Below are 19602 nucleotides of genomic sequence, written 5' to 3'. Positions count from 1 at the left end.
AAGCCTCACAAGGGGAGCTGGAAAGGTACAGCAGCGAAGTCTGTGGTCCAATGAGAATTAAAGTGTAAGGACATTACTCAACAACTTTGAGCACTGACCCCTATCTTGCCAGGGCCTCTGAGTAGGCAACCCTGTCGTACTCTCTTGTAGGGTTAACTTTGAAATTCAAGGCCACACTGGTGGAGAAGAGAATGCCTTCCAAGAATCATTCTTGTGAGAGTCAGCTACTTCAGATCAGCTTCACTATGTCCTCTCCATGGTAATTCAGGTCAAAAGTAGAATAGGTTTGTCTCTTTTCCTCCTTCCTAACTCAATCTCACTTTTGTCCTTTTTACCTAGAATCACTTTTTTCAATACCTCCATGCCAGCAGTCCCCAAACATTTTGGCACTGGGGACCAGTGCTCCTGTGAGAATCTAATGCCTGATGATCTGAGGTGGAGCTGAGGCGGTGATGCTAGCGCTGGGGAGCGGCAGCAAATACAGATGAAGCTTCGCTTGCTGGCCCACTGCTCACCTCCTGCTGTGCAGCTCTGTTCCTAACAGGTACCTGTCCAGGGACTGGGGACTCCTGCTCTATGCTATGTTTATTAAGCATAGAAGAAAATGAGTTTATTGCCCCATATCATCTCTGCGTAAGGTGAACTCAGTGTGCTAGACAGTGTAAGGAAGGTAGGGGTCTCTTATTCTCTCTGGTTACCACATTGCCTGGCACGTAGCAAGTGTTTCGGAAATTTTATCCACTTTTGCCTTATCTGCATCAAACTTAAAAATCGAGACTCAGTTTTCATTTGTCATCTAAACTGCATCTGAGAAATTCCCCACACTAGCAGTTTATGAACACCCAGAGAACAGAAATTAATTTTATTAACACTTTTCAAAACACAAAGATAGTAAAGCTACTGAGAAAAATATGAGTATTCTCCCCACCCAAATATAAACTTTAAACTATCCCTCTTGTCACACATGGATGGTTATTCAGTTTCCATTAGTTAGGCTGTCTATAGCACACTGCTTGCCCTGTTGGCCTACATCCTTAGAATTGAGTTAACACTTTATTTGTAGGTTTAGACACAAGTCTGCTTCTAGACCTTGGGAGAAGATTTGGCCTAATTTAAAAACTGGTTGTAACGAAATGAGTGTTTAGACAGCTTGTTCTCTCTTAAAACCCCAATTCACCACTTTAAAATGTAAAAAGGACCTCACATTAAGAAGTCATGGAGGCTCCTAGAGCCCCATTTAAACATTCCATTAGCATCAATTAGGATGTGCTGGTAATGAGTCTATACAAGACTGATTTATTTAGAGAGGGGCATATGTTTGAGAGCTGCCTTGGCGAGAAACTTCTCAACAGAGAGAGGTACATGCTCCATGCCCACTGGGCTCACATTAAAGGGAAAAAATACGCAATAGGGGTTTACCTCAGTGGGGTGAGGCTTGATATTTTCCAGATGGTAACACCACAAGTGAGTTCAATAGAAATATCTTTAGAAAAAGATGCTCGAATATTAAATAAGCAATGAATATACATCAAGCCCTGATCTGCTGCATCTGCCTACATCTGGGCTGGGCGTGTCTCGCGTCCCTAGCTGCAGATGGGGTGGTCTCCTCTGTCAGTGGGAGGCCCCACTAGATTTCCCATTAGGAAGATTATTCTGGCAGGGTAAATTCTAGAACTGGAACATTTGTCCACAAATAGACTCGGGACCTTTTTTTTTTTTTCTTTTTTGGTGAGGGGGGCATGAGGAGAAGAAAGCAGCAAAGGGGAGATTTTTCTTGGTTGCAGGAGTCAAATGATATGCATTGCGTGTGAGAGATAAGGCGTTTTCCTCTGAATCTTGGGAAAGTTCAGTAAGTGCAACCGTTAGAAGGCATAAAATGAAATTGGTCAACATGATGATCATGAAATAGCTAAGAAATGAGCTGTCTGAGACTCCAGAGAGTCACTAATAAGACAGGAGACTATCGAACGGGCACATCGAGTGAATTCTTCGGGGACACAGGGACAGACAAAATGGCTGCCTTACAGTAGGGACTTTATAAGTTTTTATCTAAAGAAATCAAGATGATGACGCTCAGAGTCTCACTGCATTATCTGCTTTGCCACTCTGTGTACTGCCAAAATATTAGTTTTCGAAGTTAGGCACTATCAGTGGACAGTTTTAGAGATATGTACTTGTGCAGTGCTGTCAGCTACTCCAGCCCAGTCCCCCTCAAAAGCAATGCCTGTGAAATCTCAAGGCTCATCCACGTGATAACAAAGCCAAAAATCTTCCACATAGTCTTTATATCATCATTGATGGGTTAATGTTTAAAGACCTGTTGAAATGTCTTTAAAACCCTGACCTCTAGCAGTATTTCCCAAATATCCTTTGAGATGAGAATTACCTGGGGTGGTTCTTAAACCACGAATTGTTGGGCTTCGATCTTAATCTACTGAATAGAATTTTCTGGAAGACAGTCATGGTGATCTAGATATTTAACAAATGTTCCAGGTGATACTTATCATCAGAATTCTCAGTCCTGAGGGGCTTTTGAAAAATGCCTATGCCCACGTTCAGTGCTTCAGTGGTCCAGTGATTCAGGTGTTGTGGGATTGGGCCCAGACAGCAGTGTCTTTCCCTCAGTAGATTCCAATAAATAGTCAGTGTTTACTCTGGGACACAGCGTGTGTAACGGTTCTACTTGCAGGCTATCAAGTCAAGCTGCCTGGGTTCAACTCTGGACTCTGCAATAGTTTGCTACCTGCGCAACTCCAGGCAATTCACTTAACTTCTCTCAGCTTCAGCCCCCTCAACTATAAAAAAGGAACCACAATATAACCTAATTCCCATGATTATTTTGAAAATTAAAGAGCTAATTGTATAAAATACCTGGCATATTGCAAGGACTTAGTAGATTTTAGTTCATTATTAATTTCACACATGCCTTCATGTTAAGAACTGAAGACACAAAGGTGAATATGATGCAATCCCTGTGCCCTCAGGAAGTGTGCCATCCTGTGGAGGAGAGAGGCATATGCAAGCTAATGGGTAATCCCATGGGATGGGCCATAGCAGCAGTATGAACAATGCACATTAAGCTCAGAAGGGATGGTGAGTGTCTAGATGGAGAAGGTGGTATCAGGAATAGGCAAGAGAGGTGACATTTGAGCTGTGGTTTGAGGAATGCATAATATCTGGCTCGACTGAGAAGATGGCTGGTGAGCAGATCCCGTTTGGGAGAACGAAGCGTGAACAGAGGGAGTGCATGGTGTCTCAGGAAATGGTGTTTCAGAATGGCTGCTTAGTGTTCGGGAGATGAGCCTAAAGGCAGATTGGGAACAAATTCGGAAGACCCATGAGGGCTATATGTGAGGGTTTTGGTCTTTTGGCAATGGGAATCAATTAACAAAAGAATTTTTAAGTCGGTAAGTGATATGACTATCTCTGTTTTAGAGCAATAATCCTGACAGGAGCATGCAAGACAGGGATGCATAATGGAGATGCAGGAGGCAGGTTGAAGACTGGAGTGGAAATTTTATTCATTCATTCAGCAAATATCTTTTGAGCATATACTGATGCCAAACACTAGATGTTGAACCACGGCAGTGAACAGAACAGAGTCACTGCCCCTACAGTTAGAAGGTGTTACAGTTGTCCAAGCACATGACCAGGAGGCCTAACAGGATCAGCGGCTGTGGGACAGGAGAGGAGGGGGTGGAATGGGAAAGAGATTATGGGGGTCCAATCAATAGACTTGAGCATAAATAATCCAGATAAGACTACTACATCAGAAGAAGAAGGAAATTACATAGGATAGCATGGCACCAAGAAGGTACATATGGGAGAGACCATAAATCAGCGGTGCCCTGTCTGAGGCTCCCACTGATAAGGAAAGTATATGGACTACTTTCAATTTTTAAAAAAGCTGAATGTAAATTATGCATTAGTCATTCACGTTAAGAATGCAGATGCTAACTATGCTGGCTATCTGTTGCTGTGTAACAAACTACTCCCAAATTTAGACAGCTGTTGACTCAACCAACAGTTTTATTTTATCTCACATCATGTGGAATTTAAGCAGGTCTTGGGGTGGGGGTGGGCAGAACTTCTTCTCCATGTGGCATTAACTCAGGTCCTAGGGCAGTATTCAGCTGGCAGTCAGGCTGCTCTGGAGGCTCCAAGATGGCTTCATTCACATGCCTGGCACCTTGTTGGGGACAGCTAGAAGCTGAGCTCAGCTGGGCCCCTCTCCTCCATGTAGTTTCAGAGCCTCTCCATATCATCTCTCTAGAAGGGTAAGTAAACTTCTTACATGGAAGCTCACAGTTCCAAAAGACCTCAAAGCAGAAACTGCCAGCTCTCTTCAAGATTTAGCCCAAAACTTGCATCGCATCACTCGGGCTGCATTCCATTAATCGAAATGGTCACAGGCCAGCCCAGATTCAAAGGGACGGGAAATAGGAAGATTATCAAAGAATTTACTGTCATTTTTACATCAATTAAGAACTTGTTCCTTTGCCTTTAAAAGCTGGTATACTACCCTAAGTTATATTCTAAGTTATATACCCTAAGTTTTATAGGCAGAAGGAATAATTAGCAATAACATCTGCTTAATTAGAATAGACAAAGATTTATCAAAACATGAGGCCCTTGAAAACCATAATACAAATATAATGAAAGGGTAATTATTATCACCCTATGATAAAAAGGTTGACAGGTACATAATCTAAAATCCAAACTCCCCACCATGGCCTTTGAGATCTGGTCCCTACCTACCTCATCTTAGGTTTCACGCTCTCTCATTGTGCTCCACCCACTCTACCTTCTCATAGTTTCTTGATCTCTCCCAGTTCAGTCCCACAACAGGGCCTTTGTGCATGCCTTTTCTCAAGTTTTAAAATTTTTTTATGGTTGGCTCTTTCTCCATCCTTTGAGAGGCCTTTATTGACAAGCCCATCTAGGCAGCCTCCTCATCCAGCCCTACCATCACCAGTCACTCTCTAAGCCTGCCCAGCTTATGCTCTTCATAGTGTTCACCACAAGTGCCCAACTCACCCCCAGGATATGATTCCATGCAGGTAAGAGATTTACTATTTAGCTCCTCACTGTATTCCTAGCACTTTGCCTAGCACGTAGCCATAGCAAGTAGCTAATAAGCATTTAAGTGGATGAATGAACCTTTGTTTCAGGTAGGCATCCCTAGAAAGTTCTGCCATCACCTATCAGCAGCAAAGGAGGGAACCGCCTTGTTGGAATGATGCCGTTCATGACTTGGCAGAGGCTATGTTAAGGGTGCTGAGAACCCTGATCTTGTGAGAACATACTCAATGGCCCCCCAGAAGTTAAAGTGAATAAGACTAATGAGAAATGCTATCAGAAAATGTCAAACTGGAAGTTGGGCATTTATAAGCTATACACATGATAAAGCTCTTTACTCATTTCCTAAATCCTGCTTATCACCTGGACTTACTCTGTGCTACTCCATGGACCTTTGAAATCTGGGCGAGTTGGCATGATGCTGAAGGGGTGGGAGCTATTTTGTAGCTTGAACTCGACATTTAGTGTATGGAGTTATCTTTGTCTAGAATCGGTTGGATTGTGAGAGAAACCTACCTAGAGAACTAAATAAAATGAGTAATAAACAATCTCATAGGCATTCAGAACTGGAAAACCAGCATTATCTAGCCATAGGGGTCTGGACCAGGAAATAAAGAACTAGGGCTTCTCCCTCCCCGTCTTGCCCTGAGTGTCTGTGCCTTGGCTCTGTTCTCCCACCGCTCTCCACTGCTTCCTGTGGTTGACCACTTCATGACTTCAGCTGGCATATGGACTGACTCCGGCTTTGACTCCATATGACTTTTGGTCCATTTCCATCCATCAGCAGACTGACTCAGTCTCTCTGTCTCCAAACGTTAATGCTCTTGGGAGGAAGATTGGCTCAGCCGGTCTATAAATTGACCCGCATTGGGTGAGATGTCTGTCCCTGGTTTAATCACCTCAGGCCAGATCTCTGAGTAAAAGAGGCAGCTGGGGCTGGGACTGGGGAGCTGGAAGGGGGAGGGAAGTAGACCAAATAAAGCCAAGTTCGCTTGAATGTAATTCTTGCACCACCCGACCTCTAGTTGTACTGTTAAAACCAGTCTCAGTGATGTCAGAAGAAAGTAAAAATAGCATTAACATCATTTAAGAACAATTCCTAAATATTGCCCAGATTGAATAAGTCCAATGAGGTCTTAGTTGAAAACGATAACTGAAATTTGCTAAAAGAATATATTATTTGTGATTCAAACAGGTCCCTCTAACCTTTTAAAGCTTCTTTAAGATTATTCGCCCTAAGATATCTTTGAACTCCCTGACTGACTTAAATAGAAACAGGTCAAGTAACATTTCGTTTCCCTTAAATATTATGTGAACTCTAAGTGATTTTTATATCTGAATATTTTAATGAAATATATTGCATTTTTATATGTATTTGTTCAGGATGCATATAGATTATACAGTTTTGTAGAGATAACCAAAATCCCAATGATTAATTTTAGTACCGAGTTTTTATAAGTCTGTTTCTTAACAATCACCTTCAAAACAAATGAAGTACCGCATCAAGTTAAATCAGAAAGACACTCCAGAGAGAACTGAGTGGAGACACAGAGCAAAAGCGGGGGTCATAATTTCTGTCTCCTTAATAATACATTCACAGGAGAAAATAAAGAACATTATTAAGAAAGAAGACTTTGTTCTGGGAAACTAAACAGTAAAATGTGAGTGTGCTTTGCCTGACTTGGAATAAAACCTCGAGATACAGGGAGGCGCCTGTCCCAGCACTCATGCACTTCTGTGAACAGGAACCCTGCAAGAGTGTCCTGAATAGCAAATGGCAGCACACTGTCATCTGTGATCAACTCCTGGAGACTTCCTGTCAATCACCATACCGCCCCATCTTGAGACAGATCTGATGAGTAAAGCACTACTCAGAGAAGGAGGAAATAAATGAAACAGAAGAACATGGCCAGTGGATACATGCTTTGGAGTTAGTTACACAGGAGGTTTAGTCCCAGTTTTGCTGCTTGCTGGTGGTATTTTTAGAAAAGTCACTTAATCTCTCAGTTTTATTATCTGTAAATGAGGATGACAACACCCACCTTGTAAATTTGTGAGAATTCAATTTATATATATTATCTTGTACATAAGAGGCGCTCAATAAATGGTAGTTATTACTACTATGAAAATGAAAACACAAAGGTTGGTCCATCAGGTCCCAGCCATGTTTCTATTAAAACCCTTTGTATAATAACTTCTGTCAAGTTCCTAGGTGGTTGTATGCCTGTGCCAAGCTTCTTTAATCCCAATCCATGTCTTTTAAGCACAGCACCTGCCTCCCAGCCTTCTTCACTTCCACCCAGTGAGCCCCTCGATCCAAATGCCTTTCTACCTGCTCGCCCATCGTCTCCTGCAACTCAGCCCAAGACACACATCCAATGGTGTATTCTGGTAGCCCAGCTCTCCAAAAAGAACCCAGATTTGTAGAGTATGCCAAAATCTGCGATGTGAATACTCCCACCCTGGCTGATTTCAAGCTATCAAAGACTTAACAGCTGTCTGACAAAATTCCTAAATACTCTCCTTAAGTGCGGGCTGTCCATAAAGACTTCCTTCCAAAGAGTACAGTGTGGCAGAGGGGAGGGGGAAGAGTAAGGGGGGAAATCTGACAAACTATCTCAGCAAGGTGATCAAGGTCAACATCAACAGTGAAAAACCATGTTCACCGCATGTACCCTTGACATGATGTGATGAAAATTGCACTTCAACTCTGTGGTCTTCTTCCAGAAAACATAAAACCCCAGTCTAATCATGAGAAAAATATCATATAAATCTTAATTGAGAAATATTCTACAAAATACCAACACTCTTCAAAATTATCAAGGTCATCAAAATCAAGTAAAGTCTGAAAAAACTGTCATAACCAAGAGAAGCCTAAGGAGAAATGACAACTAAATGTAACATGGTATCCTGGATAGGAACCTGGAATAGAAAAAGGACATTAGGTAAGAACCAGGGAAATCTGAATAAAGTATGGACTTTAGTTAATAATAATGTATCAATATTGGTTCATTAATTGTAACAAATATACCTCACTAATATGAGATGTCGGTAACCGGGAAACTGGATTGCAGAGAGTATAGAACTCTGTACTATCTTTGCCATTTTTCTGTAAATCTAAAACTGTTCTCAAATAAAATGTTTATTTTTAAAATTTTTAGCAGTTGGAACTTACAGGCCAGTACTCCACCATATCCTCTGAGTTCAACTAAGCTTTCCATCCCACTAGAGTGTGAGACCCTGGAGAGCTGAGCACAAGCTTTAGGCAGCTGTGTTGACCCAGCGTTCCTTACAGCTGAAGGCAGACAGTAAGCGCCATAAGTGTTGACTCCCTACTCTAAACTGACAGACACCTGGGAATAATTCACCTAGAACATTCAATAAAGCTTCCCCTCTTCCCATCTGGTTTCTGGTCAAGTATCTGGCACTGTAGCATAGGAGCTATTAACATGGCTTCTAACTGGAATGCCTGGTGAAAGTCCAGCTCTACTGCTTCCTAGCTGTGTGGTCTTGAGCAAGTTATGTAATTTCTCTGGACCTTGGTCTCTTTGTCTATAAAATTGGAGTGATATTTTCTTCATAGGTTTTTAGGAAGACTAAATGAGTGAATTCACGTAAAGTGCTTAGAATAGTGTCTGGTCCATGGTACAGCCTCTGGGAGAATTGGTTCTTATTATTCCATGCTGCCATCCACATCCTTACTTGAGCTGAAAAGGTTTTGCCCAAGCGAATCACCTACTTTGAGCTCTTGGTTCAGCTTCAGCTTGCCTTAACTCCAGCTAACTCCTTTGTTCCTAAGCCTGCTATCCTGACTCCTCCTCTGTTAAATCAATATATAGGCTCTGGGCATTCTCTCTTAGACATCTTTGAACTCACAAACTGCCAATTTCCCTTTTATTTTAGTTTGAAATCACTGTGAGGCATGAATTGGTGAGAACTGTCACACAAACATGTCTCCGTTTACTCAGGAACTCAAATATTTAGATTCTAAAGGAAGTGTAACTTTTTCTTTGCTGTCTCTCTTTTTAGCCACCTTTGGAAGTGTGGGAGGGTGAAAAACCTCACAGTAGAATGGCATCCCAAAGAAATAGCTTTAGGAGCTGAGATGAGCAAGAAATTCAATATATTTAGGGCTCCCTTGTGAAAACACAAAAACAAAAATAAAAATGCCTCCTGCTGCTTTAACATCTCTTTTCCAGGGATGCCCCCCACCATTTTCTTTAAAAACAAATGGAAAAAGCGAAGTGTTGATGACAGTCGCTGGGGGGTTAAAGTATATCCCTGTATAGAAGAGGCATGCTCTTTCACAAAAGACGAACTCTCTCTTGACTGACAAGTCCTTAAAAATGAAAAACCAAAAGTAAACACTAGTGTGTGTGTGTGGTGGTGTGTGTGTGTGTGTGCATAGTCGGTCACACTCACGGGTAGGTAGGAGGGGTCTCAATAAGAGTCTGGATTTGATTTGCAGAATTGTAAATTGTCTTGAATGTTTTAAGAAAACTTTGAGAATTTAGTGGTTATTTGAGAATTAGAAGTTTTATTTGAGGGACATTTAAGGATAAGGAGTTGGTTATTTGGGAAACATTTTGGGCAGACTCTGTCCTTAGCTACTTTCGTGAGTCTTCTTTGTTTTCAGGAAGTCTGAAGTTCTTTAAAAGAGAGATTTTCTCCTTAGATTCGGGAATGATGAAGAGTATGATCTTAACTGTAAAGAAAAGAAAAAGACAAGAAAAATGTCAGACTGCTTGAAGTTCCTGCACTAAATGGCCATATCTTCTCAAAAAATCTAAGATTCTACATGTTGTATAAGTATTTTAAAACAGCATACTAACTTTTGGACTATGTGGGACAAAGTCTTTACATTTTTTTTTACTAATTTAATAAATGTGATTGGTATCTCATTTTAGTTTTATCTTCTTTGATTACTAAGGAGGCTATACATCTTTCTATATGTGTATTTCCTTTCCTGTGAATTGTTTGTTCGTATTGTTTTCACATAAATATTTTGGAGTTTTGGTGTTTTTTCCTTAGCAATTCGTGAATCCTCTTTTTTTATTATGGACTATTTCAGAAAATATTAGAAAAGGTAGAGCTCCTTTATAAACTTCCTGAGTCACACTTCCCACTCCCTCTTCCAGAAAGGTAACCACTTATAGTTACTATATACTTTGCACATTTTAATATTTTTAGTCTTTGATCGTGCCACAGTACATACACAGACACACACAGAGTATTGATTTGTACGTGTTTAAATATAACAAATAGCATTCTGAGACTTATTCTTTTAAAACAATATTGCTGAGATTTATCCATTTGACAAACTATAAGATCCGGTTAATTTAATTGTTAAATTGAATTCCACTGTATGAATATACCATAAGTTTTTTTTTTTCACTGTGAGAGAGCTCTTTTTATAATTATATTTCCCTATTTCTGGTAGGTGTATGGAGGAGGACTACAAATGTATTTCCCATGTCTTCTTATTTTAATTATTTTGTTTATACAGAGTGTAAACTTTTTTATAGAGTTAAATTCATCAATTGTTTTCTCTGTCATTTCTTCTGTTGCTTCCAAGCATACAATGTGTTCACCACTCCAAAAAGCTAAGAAGCATTCTTTCATACTTACTTTTTCTGTGATTTTTCTTTCCTTTAAGTTTAATTCTTTAGTTATACTTAAAACTCAGGGGGGTGGGATATGGTGGGAACACATACATAATTCTCCCCAGTATAGTAATCAGTTGTCCCAACAGGGTTTATTAAATTCTACTTTTCTTTGGTTTTAACTTCTTTATCACATATTCTATTTAATTGATATCTATGTTCAATGTTACTTTGGTATTAGGATCCTATTTTCCTGTTATTTTAAAATGTTTTCAGAGCTGACAACCCCATTCCTCCTATTTCTCAAAATATTCTTTGCTCTTCCTACCCATTTATATTTCTTATCAATTCTATTAAAATTTCATAGAGTTTCAAGCAAAATTGTTATGTACTTTTTACTGGAATTAGGTTAAAACTACACATTAATTTTGGGAGAATTGACATTTTCCTATGTTTATTCATTACTTCAAGGCAGTTTCCAGTTAATTTCTTTGTCTTTTTATACAGTCATTGACCAAAAAAAAAAAAAGATATTTTTGACTGATCATTTGAAATATTTATTCATCTCATTTTTATTTATCTTGTATTACCCAAAATTTCCAAAATGATATTCAATACCATTGAGGCCAGCTTTGTTCTAGGTTTTCAAGTGAACATGTCAAACATATCTTTGCATAACTTTGGATACTGGTATCTTTCTTTTCTGTTGTCTTTTAATGTTTTTATGTGAACCTCTTAAAATTATCCTATTCTCTTTTAGTGACTCATTAATATACATTTACATCCCTATAATATGTCTATAATTTTGAATTTTTGAATAAGTACCATATTTTATATATTCTTTATATTCAATATATAATGTTTAATTCTGTTTCCCAAATTTTTGCATTTTCAAAATGTATATAGTTTTTGTTTATACTTATTGGATTTGGTATTAAAATTGTGTTTGCTTCATCAAATAATCTGGGTAGCTTTGCATGAATGTGGAGGGGCATCAGTCAGTATGACAGTGTGGCTTTCTTCTTCTGGAATGACTTATCTTCCTGGTGAGTTTGGGGTAGAGCAGGCCCCTCTCCTCTAAGGAGCTAGCCTGCCCACAGAAAACCTGCTTTCTGATCTACACTCTCAGCCACACATTTTACAGATCAGCCTCCATGTAGGGAGCATGCGGTAAATTCAGTGCTGCCTGTGGCAGAGAGTGTGGATCATTCTAATTCTAGGGTTTAGTTCTGAAAGATCTATGATTGTCACACATATAAATCACATCCTCCAATAAAGCATTTGTTAGCGATAAAGCTGTTATTTTGATTTTAATCGGTGTAATTTCCTTGCCTATCTCTTCATTCTCAGTGATTCCAATGTACACTTAGATGACCCTTCAAATAGATGACCTCATGGTTCCTTGAGCTCCTCTCTCCCAATGATCTTGTCTTCTACCTACTCACTCCCGTAACTGGAACCCTCCATAATCTCAATTTCATGCATCCCCTATTTAACCATCACCTTCTTGTATCTTTACAGATCATTCTTTCTAGTACTCTGAATTCAATGAACCCTTTGACCTGCCAAGACCTGCATTCCACTGATCCCATCACCTTTTTCATTGTTTCTCATGCCTTGAAATTCTTCTCTCTTCCCATTCTACCCATCCAAAATTCCTCAGTGCCATTGCCCCTTTCTTCTTAGTCCTACTCGCTTGGCAAAACCATAATCCTAGTTAAAGCCAACTTTCTACCTACTCTGAGCCTGCAGAAGAAAAACACACAACCAATCTGACTGGCTCGTTTTAAATTCAGGATCGTGAACCTCAAATGAGCCCTTAGTGCTCCCTGGCAGACATACTATATTTCCTAATCCATTTATCTCCTACTCTCATACTTGCTATTTCATACCTTTTCTTTTGTTCACATATTTCCAATACCTCTTCCCATGTCCTCACTCAGTGAAAACCTTGCTTTCCACCTCAGTGAGAAAACAAGAAATCAGAAGAGAACTTGCCCAGATTCCTACTATTACCTTTGCCCTCTGTCCAGCCTATGCGCCTACGTATTCTGTCTTCTTACCTGTTACTATAAATGAACTATCTATGCTCCTATTTGAAGTTAATCTCTCCACTTCTAAACTGGGTATTATTTCCTCCTACGTACCTAGGGCTAGTAAAGGACATCTCTCATCTCTCCAGCAATTGCTCTCTCTCCCACTATTGGATCATTTCCATTAGCACATAAACATCTGGTTATTTCTTTCATCTTAAAAGAAACTTTCTCTTGACCCCACTTTCCCCACCAGCTCCACCAAGTCTCTCTGCTCATTTTTATGGCAGAATTCCTTGAAAGTGTTGTCTATATTCACTCCTGTTTCCCCTCATTCTCTTTGGAACAGAGATTTCTACTAGGTTTTCACCTGCAACACTCCACTGAAAATCCCCTCTTCGAGTCCTCCAAATTGTTAAATTCGATGTACTTGGATTTAAAGACAGCCGATCACTCCCTTCTCCTTAATACCCTTTCTTCATAAGGATTTCAGGATATTTCACTCTCCCTATTTCCTCCTATGTCACTGCTCATGCCTAGTTTCCTCGCTGGTTCTTCCTCTTTTCCCAGATTTCTCGATGTTGGAGTGCCACCCGCCAGCCCTCAGCCCTTCAATCCTCTTCTCTATCTATGCTCATTCTTTCATTGTTCTAACTTAGTCACATGGCTTTACATGCCATCAATATGCAACAACGGCCAAATTTCCATTTTCAGAAGATACCTCCCCCCTGTGCCATAAACATATATCTAACTGCCTAGTAGACATATCCGCTTGGATATCCAATAGAAATTTCAAACTTAATATGTCTAAAACTGAAATTCTGACCTCCTCCTACTGACCCATCCCACCTTAGTCTTCCTCATCTCAGTTGTTAGATGTCATCTTTTTAGTAACTCAACCTTAAACCTTATAGTCTAAAACTCTTTTTTCTCTTATTTTCCACAGCTAATCTATCAGGAAATTCTGTTGGCTGTTTTTCAAAAATATGTCTAAAATCTGACCACTTATCACCACTTCTACTACCACTTATTCCGATCTTGCATCTCTCACTCAGACATCCGGGAGGTGCCTGATGTGGCCCTTACTAGGGCAGAAGCCAACACTCAGTGCTCTATGCACAGCCCCGAGGGAAAGGGAGGGTCCCACAGGCTGGCCCCCAACCCAGGGCAGACCCGAAGTCTCCAAGCAGTCTGTTTTGGTTGGCCTCTCCCATGGGTGCGGGGCAGCTCAGAGATACAGCTCTTGTTAAGGCAAAGAGGCATCAGCATGCCCACGAGTCCCTGGGGAAGGGCCTGAATACCCCCCAGCCTCTGATCTGTCTTCTTGCATCATTCTTACCCTTCAGCAGTCCAGAAATCCTTTAAAAAGTAAGTCAGGCCATGTGCTTTCTCTACGGAAACCTCCACAGGCCTATAAGGCAGAAGGCTTACAACACCCACACACCCTCCTCAACACCTTTCATCTCTGACTTCATTTTCAACTCCCCTCCTTCTCCATTACTCCATTCCAGCCACAAAAGTTTACCCACTGTTCCTGGAATAGCCAGGCTCCCACCTTAGAGCTTTTGCTGTCTCTGTTTCCTCCACCTGTGATGCTCTTCTCCAGATATCTGTGTGGATAATGCCCTCATTTCAAGTTTTTACCCAAATGGCATCTTCTCCAACAGGTCTTCTCTATTGAAAATTGCAGGCAACCCCCACTACCACCACCATCCAATGCTACACTCCTCATCATCATACCTTGCTTTATTTTTCTGTGAGCATTATTCAGATGCAATTCACTCATTGAAAGTATACAATTCAATGATGGTTTTGTGTAGTCACAGAATTGTGCTACTATCACCACAATCAGTTTTAGAACATTTTCATCACCCCTAAAAGAAACCCTGTACCCATTACAGTCATTCCCCATTTCCCCCAGCCCCTGGCAACTGCTAATCTACTTTTTGTCTCTATGGATTTGACTATTCTGGACATTTTATATATAAATGGAGTTGTATAATATGCAATCCTTTGTGACTGGCTTATTTCACTTAGCATTAAGTTTTCAAGTTTCATGCATGTTGTAGAATGTATTACTACTTCATTTCTTTTTATGGTGGAAAAATATTCCTTCATATGGATATACCATATTTGGTTTATCCATCAGTTGATGGACATTTGAGTTGTTTCCACTTCTTGTCTATTATGAATAATGCTGTTATGAACACTTGTGTACAGGTTTTTGTGTGAACATGTTCTCATTTTTCTTGGGTATATACCTAGGAGTAGAATTGCTGGGTCATATGGTAACTGCATGTTTAATCTTTTGAGTGATTGCCAGACTGTTTTCCAAAGCAGCTATACCACTTTACGTTTCCACCTACAAAAGTTTCCAAATTCCTCCATATCCCCTCCAACACATTTTATTGTCTTTTTTACATTTGCTTTATTATTACGATAGCCCTTATCACTTTCCAACATACTATATCATTTATTTATTTATTTATTTATTTATTTATTGTTTTTATTGTCTGTCTCTCCATTACAATGTAAATTCCATGAAGGCAAAGCATTTTGCATTTTTTCATCTGTTCTGTTTATCATTGAGAATACTCAGAACATAGGAAGCACTAAAATATTTGTGGACTGGAATGGAATGATTTTAGAATAACATAACAAAACCAGGCAACAGCATGAAAAAGGGAAATATAAGTGAATCTCAGCTATCAGTGCAGAGTCAAAAATTTAAATAATTACCAACGAAATAGATTAAGATTACAAAAACCATGCATAGACAATATAAACTTAAAAAGGCAAAACTAGCTACATATTAGCTAGCTACTAGGGGACACAGAGCCAAAGATACCACAGCAACATAAAACAAAAGTCATAACTTAATTTTGCATCCTACAGGGTCCATAGCTCATTAACTATGAAAGAAGTAGAAAAACAAATCAAGAAACCAGTTTATCCTTCGGAAGCCAGCAGACCAAGTGAGTGCCAACTTGGCACCAAGTTTGTTATAACTTGGGCAGGCTCATGGGCAGACTTCTGCACAGGCACACTGGGTCTTAGCAAAGCTAGAGAAGGAAGGAAAAAGTAAACAGGAAGAGAAGAAGGGGGGTGGGTAGGGAACAAAACAGCCTAGAGGCTTGATGCACCACAGAATTCTAGTCAACACAGGCAGCAGCTGGTATGCCATGGGGTCCAATCCAGTGTGGGGTGTGTATATTGAGTCAGGCAGTCAGCTCTCCCAATAATCAGTGCAATCCCAGCAGGGCCCCTAATAGTGACAAAGGTACAAAGAACACCACCCTGTTCCACCTCTCCCAGGGATTCCTGGCAGAAACCAGGCAGGGTGTCAGGCCAGGCAAATAGGTGCAGGACAGGGTTCCAATCTAGGGAATGGAGGGCAAGTATGCCATGGGGGATGAACGTCTGCACAGTCAAGAAGTCTACCTGTGGGAATTGACCAATATAGTGTGGTTTGCGTGATATATGGCGGAGGAGGAAGAGACGATGATAGGGAACATAGTTTCACATATTTATAACTTTTTTTAATACTTTTTTTTTCTCTCAAGGGGAGATATCTATCAAGTCCCTGTAAAACTTTTTCAGCCTCTATCTAAAATTCAGTTTCCCCATTCCACCCTAGCAGGGCCCAGCAGAGTAACCAATAAGCCATTGTAATTTGTAAATTGGACCCATACGCTGAATAAAGAGACTTTCCACAGCGCAAAATCTACATCCATACAGTCCTCCCAACACTCGCTTTCTTTCTTTGGGCGGCCCCAGAGGACCCCCAGGGCAGGACCGTGAGATTCACGGGACATCTGAACTCTGCCCACAGCACTGTTTAACCCTAAGGCTGCCCCTCTGACTGCGCTGACCTTTGGGGCTGGGGAGAGCAAGAAAAGCCACCCTTCCTTTACTCCTCGTCATCCCACCCCGTCACCTCCGTTTTCTACAAAACACATGTACGTTTGAAAAAAAGTCTTTCATCTGGGATGTGTTTTCTTTACTAGAGCAAGTGTGTGTGAGAGGACAAGGGAGGGAGCGAGGGCGGAGAAGGGGGTACCAACGTGCCCAGCAGCGGGAGCACCTACAAAAACAATCTTCACTTGGTGAGGCACGGAGGGGAAACCTTACTAAGGAAAGTGACTTGCAATTGCGGGAAGGCTGGGCCGCTCTCTGTGGGCAGTCCGGGCCGGCGGTAGGAGGCGGAGGGATGAAGGAAAAAGAGATGGAGAGGGGGGAAGGGCAGGAGGAGGGGGAGGGGGCGGTCCCGAGCAATTCAATGGTGCTTTGATTTAACAACTCCAAGCCCTTTGAAAACATTTTGCCAAGAAAAGCTTGCCATCAACACGTATAATCTCTTATCAGAGCCCTCTGAAAGCCCGGGCCCCGGGGTTAATTCCCCCATCGCAATGAGTTTGAATCAGCTCTAAACCCGCAGTGACATGAAAGCGCCCGAGCCTCGGGCCGCACAGAACCCACTGCGATCCGCCGACCGGGGAGGATTACGGGGCCTGCTCCGCGGCGAGCTCGCCGGCGGGACGGGCAGGCTCAAAAGAAAAAGAATAATTAGGGATAATTGCTTGTGTCCAAACACAAGCATTAAAGCCCCCTGTTCCCCTTTGGGACTGTGTGAGCCAGAATGAAAGAGACACCCCCTGTTTTGACAGCTGGACCAGCGGCCTGGATCCGTGACCGAGGGAGGAAGCGCTCCCGGCTGCTGGGAACCAGGCCGGGCAGGGACGCGGGTGGGCGGGGGCCCCGCGCACGACGCGGGCCAAGTCCACGCGCGGCGCCCCGCTTGCGTGCTTAGCCCTCCCGGAGCTCGGACAAAAGCGGGTTGTCTCCCCGCCCAGCGCCTAAGGCCTTGGAAACCCGCTGCAGCCCAGGGGCCTGAGGCGGGGTTGGGGCAGCCGAGGCCTGCGCCCAGCGCTAGGCGGCGGGTTGGCGGAAAGTGGCTCTAGGACCTGGCACTCGAGCCGCCTGAGGCGTCGGGTGCAGCAGAGCTCCGGTCGTTAACACTCCTCAGATTTGAACACCAAGCCCCATGTGGTCTCTTCAGCCCCAGGAAAGCTCGCAAACGGGAATATCTGATCCCACCTCGCTCGGCGTGGGGCGGCCTGCGCCACATTTGCAGACACCCGAGTCTCAGGGTGGTCCCAGCCACATCCGGCTGTGCCCTTGAAGCTGAGGCCAGCATAGGAGGCCTCCCTCCGTGGCTTGGAAATGACAGAAGAATTAAACGCAACTACGGAAATGTATTTAATGTGCACCCGCAGCATCAGGGCTCGCCAACATGGCCCACAGTTCCGAGAATAGCTTGATGTTGGTGTTTTGAGTCAGGGCTTTCCAAAGAGACTGTACAGGCCTCGGCCAGCAACCTCCGGAGCCCGACATTTCTGGGAGGTTGGCTAGTTTGCTCTGCGTAGTCCAGGAAGCCACAGTGCCATAGTAAGACAAGCCACGCCTGGAGGGATCATTGAAACAATGGGATGGGGTGGGAGCAGAAAGTGCTGGTGCCAGCAGGATGCCAACTCCTAGGGCGAAGGGAGAGGAGGAAGGAAGGTGGAGAAGGGAGAGAACCTGACGGAAATCTGGTCTTCAAGACCACCCGGAACACCTGGACCACCCAGGCCGACGCCTGGAACTGCGAAGCCTTGAGGCCTGCGTAGCGAACCGACTAGAAAGTCTGGGAAGGGGGAGTGGATCTTCCAAAAGGCCGATTTTACAGAGTATCACCAACTGGGGTCCTTAAATGGCGGCTGGGAGCCCGGCGGCTGGTGGAGTGTGCAACTGAGCCACCCCCAGATGCTCTGCATGCGCGCCTGCTTCCAAATACGGATTATATGCTGGGCTAGAGGAAGAGTGGGGAAGCGGCGCGGCCGACACACGCACATGAGTGATTAATTAAAGGGAAACCACATCCGACAAGAAAAGAGTTTTCTGAAGGGACCCGAGTCCGAGATGAGCTCCCGACCCCTACAGCTGTGGCCCAGACAGTTCCGCCAGCTGCTGAGCCCTCCCCACGCAGCAGCGGACACGCTCTGGGGCCTGCCGGCCTAGCAGAGGGGACGCGCGGCTAGCGAAAACCTTGTGTGTGTTTTTTTATAAAGCTCAAGGTTAAAAGTTTCCCAGTTGGCCTGGGACTGGGGGAAGAGGCTGGGACGATTTCTAGATCTCCCGCTGGTTGTCTGCAGCCACCTGGGTCCACCTGGCGTTAGATATAGCACCCACCCCGCAGAAGTCGCCCAAACTTACCAGGGTTCTGAGTCTATACCGCAGAAACCCGAGTTAGTAAACCAGGCAAAGCCAGTTTGGGTTCAACAGGCATGACTGTAACGGAGACAAAGATTTAAGATCGAAAGGTTCAGATCCAGGCAAATGAACACTTGTCCATATTTTTCTGTCCTTCGCCCCACCCGTATGGTTTTGGGAAGAACCAATGAGAGCCATTGTTAATAAATAGAGGAAGAATGTCATTTGCTGAATATCTATTTCCATTTGAATTATAATATCCAGTGTTTATTAAAATACCCCCAGTCTGCTGAGAATTAAATACAAAATAAAGTTTATAACTGTAGCTAGATTTTTAAATTTTTGTAATTATAGGCTTCAGATAATTTTCTTGGCCAGAGAATAGTTGGGAAGATTCTAAAAGAGGAAAGGCATTGTGTTTCTCTGCCATATAAAGATGACCTATCCCACCTCCTGAGTATAAATGGAAATTTGAAAGCCTGGGTTTGCCAAGTACAGAACCGTTTCCTTGCGTAGAAATGGGTGGTGCTGTGTGAATTTGCATCACACTATTCAGGTTAGGCCTCAGGTTTAGAGGCAATCAGTGCTTTATTTATTTGTTCTAGAAGGGGGCGGGGTTCTGATGACAGCAAGAG

General features: G+C 42.5%; 1 long non-coding RNA gene across 2 annotated transcripts in view; it reads left to right on the top strand.

Annotated features, from left to right (window-relative positions):
- Positions 1-19602, top strand: part of LOC120598607 (uncharacterized) — a 39213-nt gene that overhangs the window by 15333 nt on the left and 4278 nt on the right. The window contains exon 4 of one of the 2 annotated variants that reach the window (XR_005651639.1): positions 7349-8553. The exons of the other annotated variant lie outside the window; for it this stretch is intronic. This is a non-coding gene — a long non-coding RNA (uncharacterized LOC120598607). Of the gene's footprint in view, positions 1-7348; positions 8554-19602 lie in introns of those variants that run through there. 2 annotated transcript variants of the gene reach the window in all.

This window comes from Pteropus medius, unplaced genomic scaffold, assembly GCF_902729225.1.
Source record: "Pteropus medius unplaced genomic scaffold, Ma_sr-lr_union100, whole genome shotgun sequence".
In the NCBI taxonomy this organism is placed as follows: domain Eukaryota; kingdom Metazoa; phylum Chordata; class Mammalia; order Chiroptera; family Pteropodidae; genus Pteropus; species Pteropus medius.
This window is presented reverse-complemented; position numbering and strand designations above follow the sequence as displayed.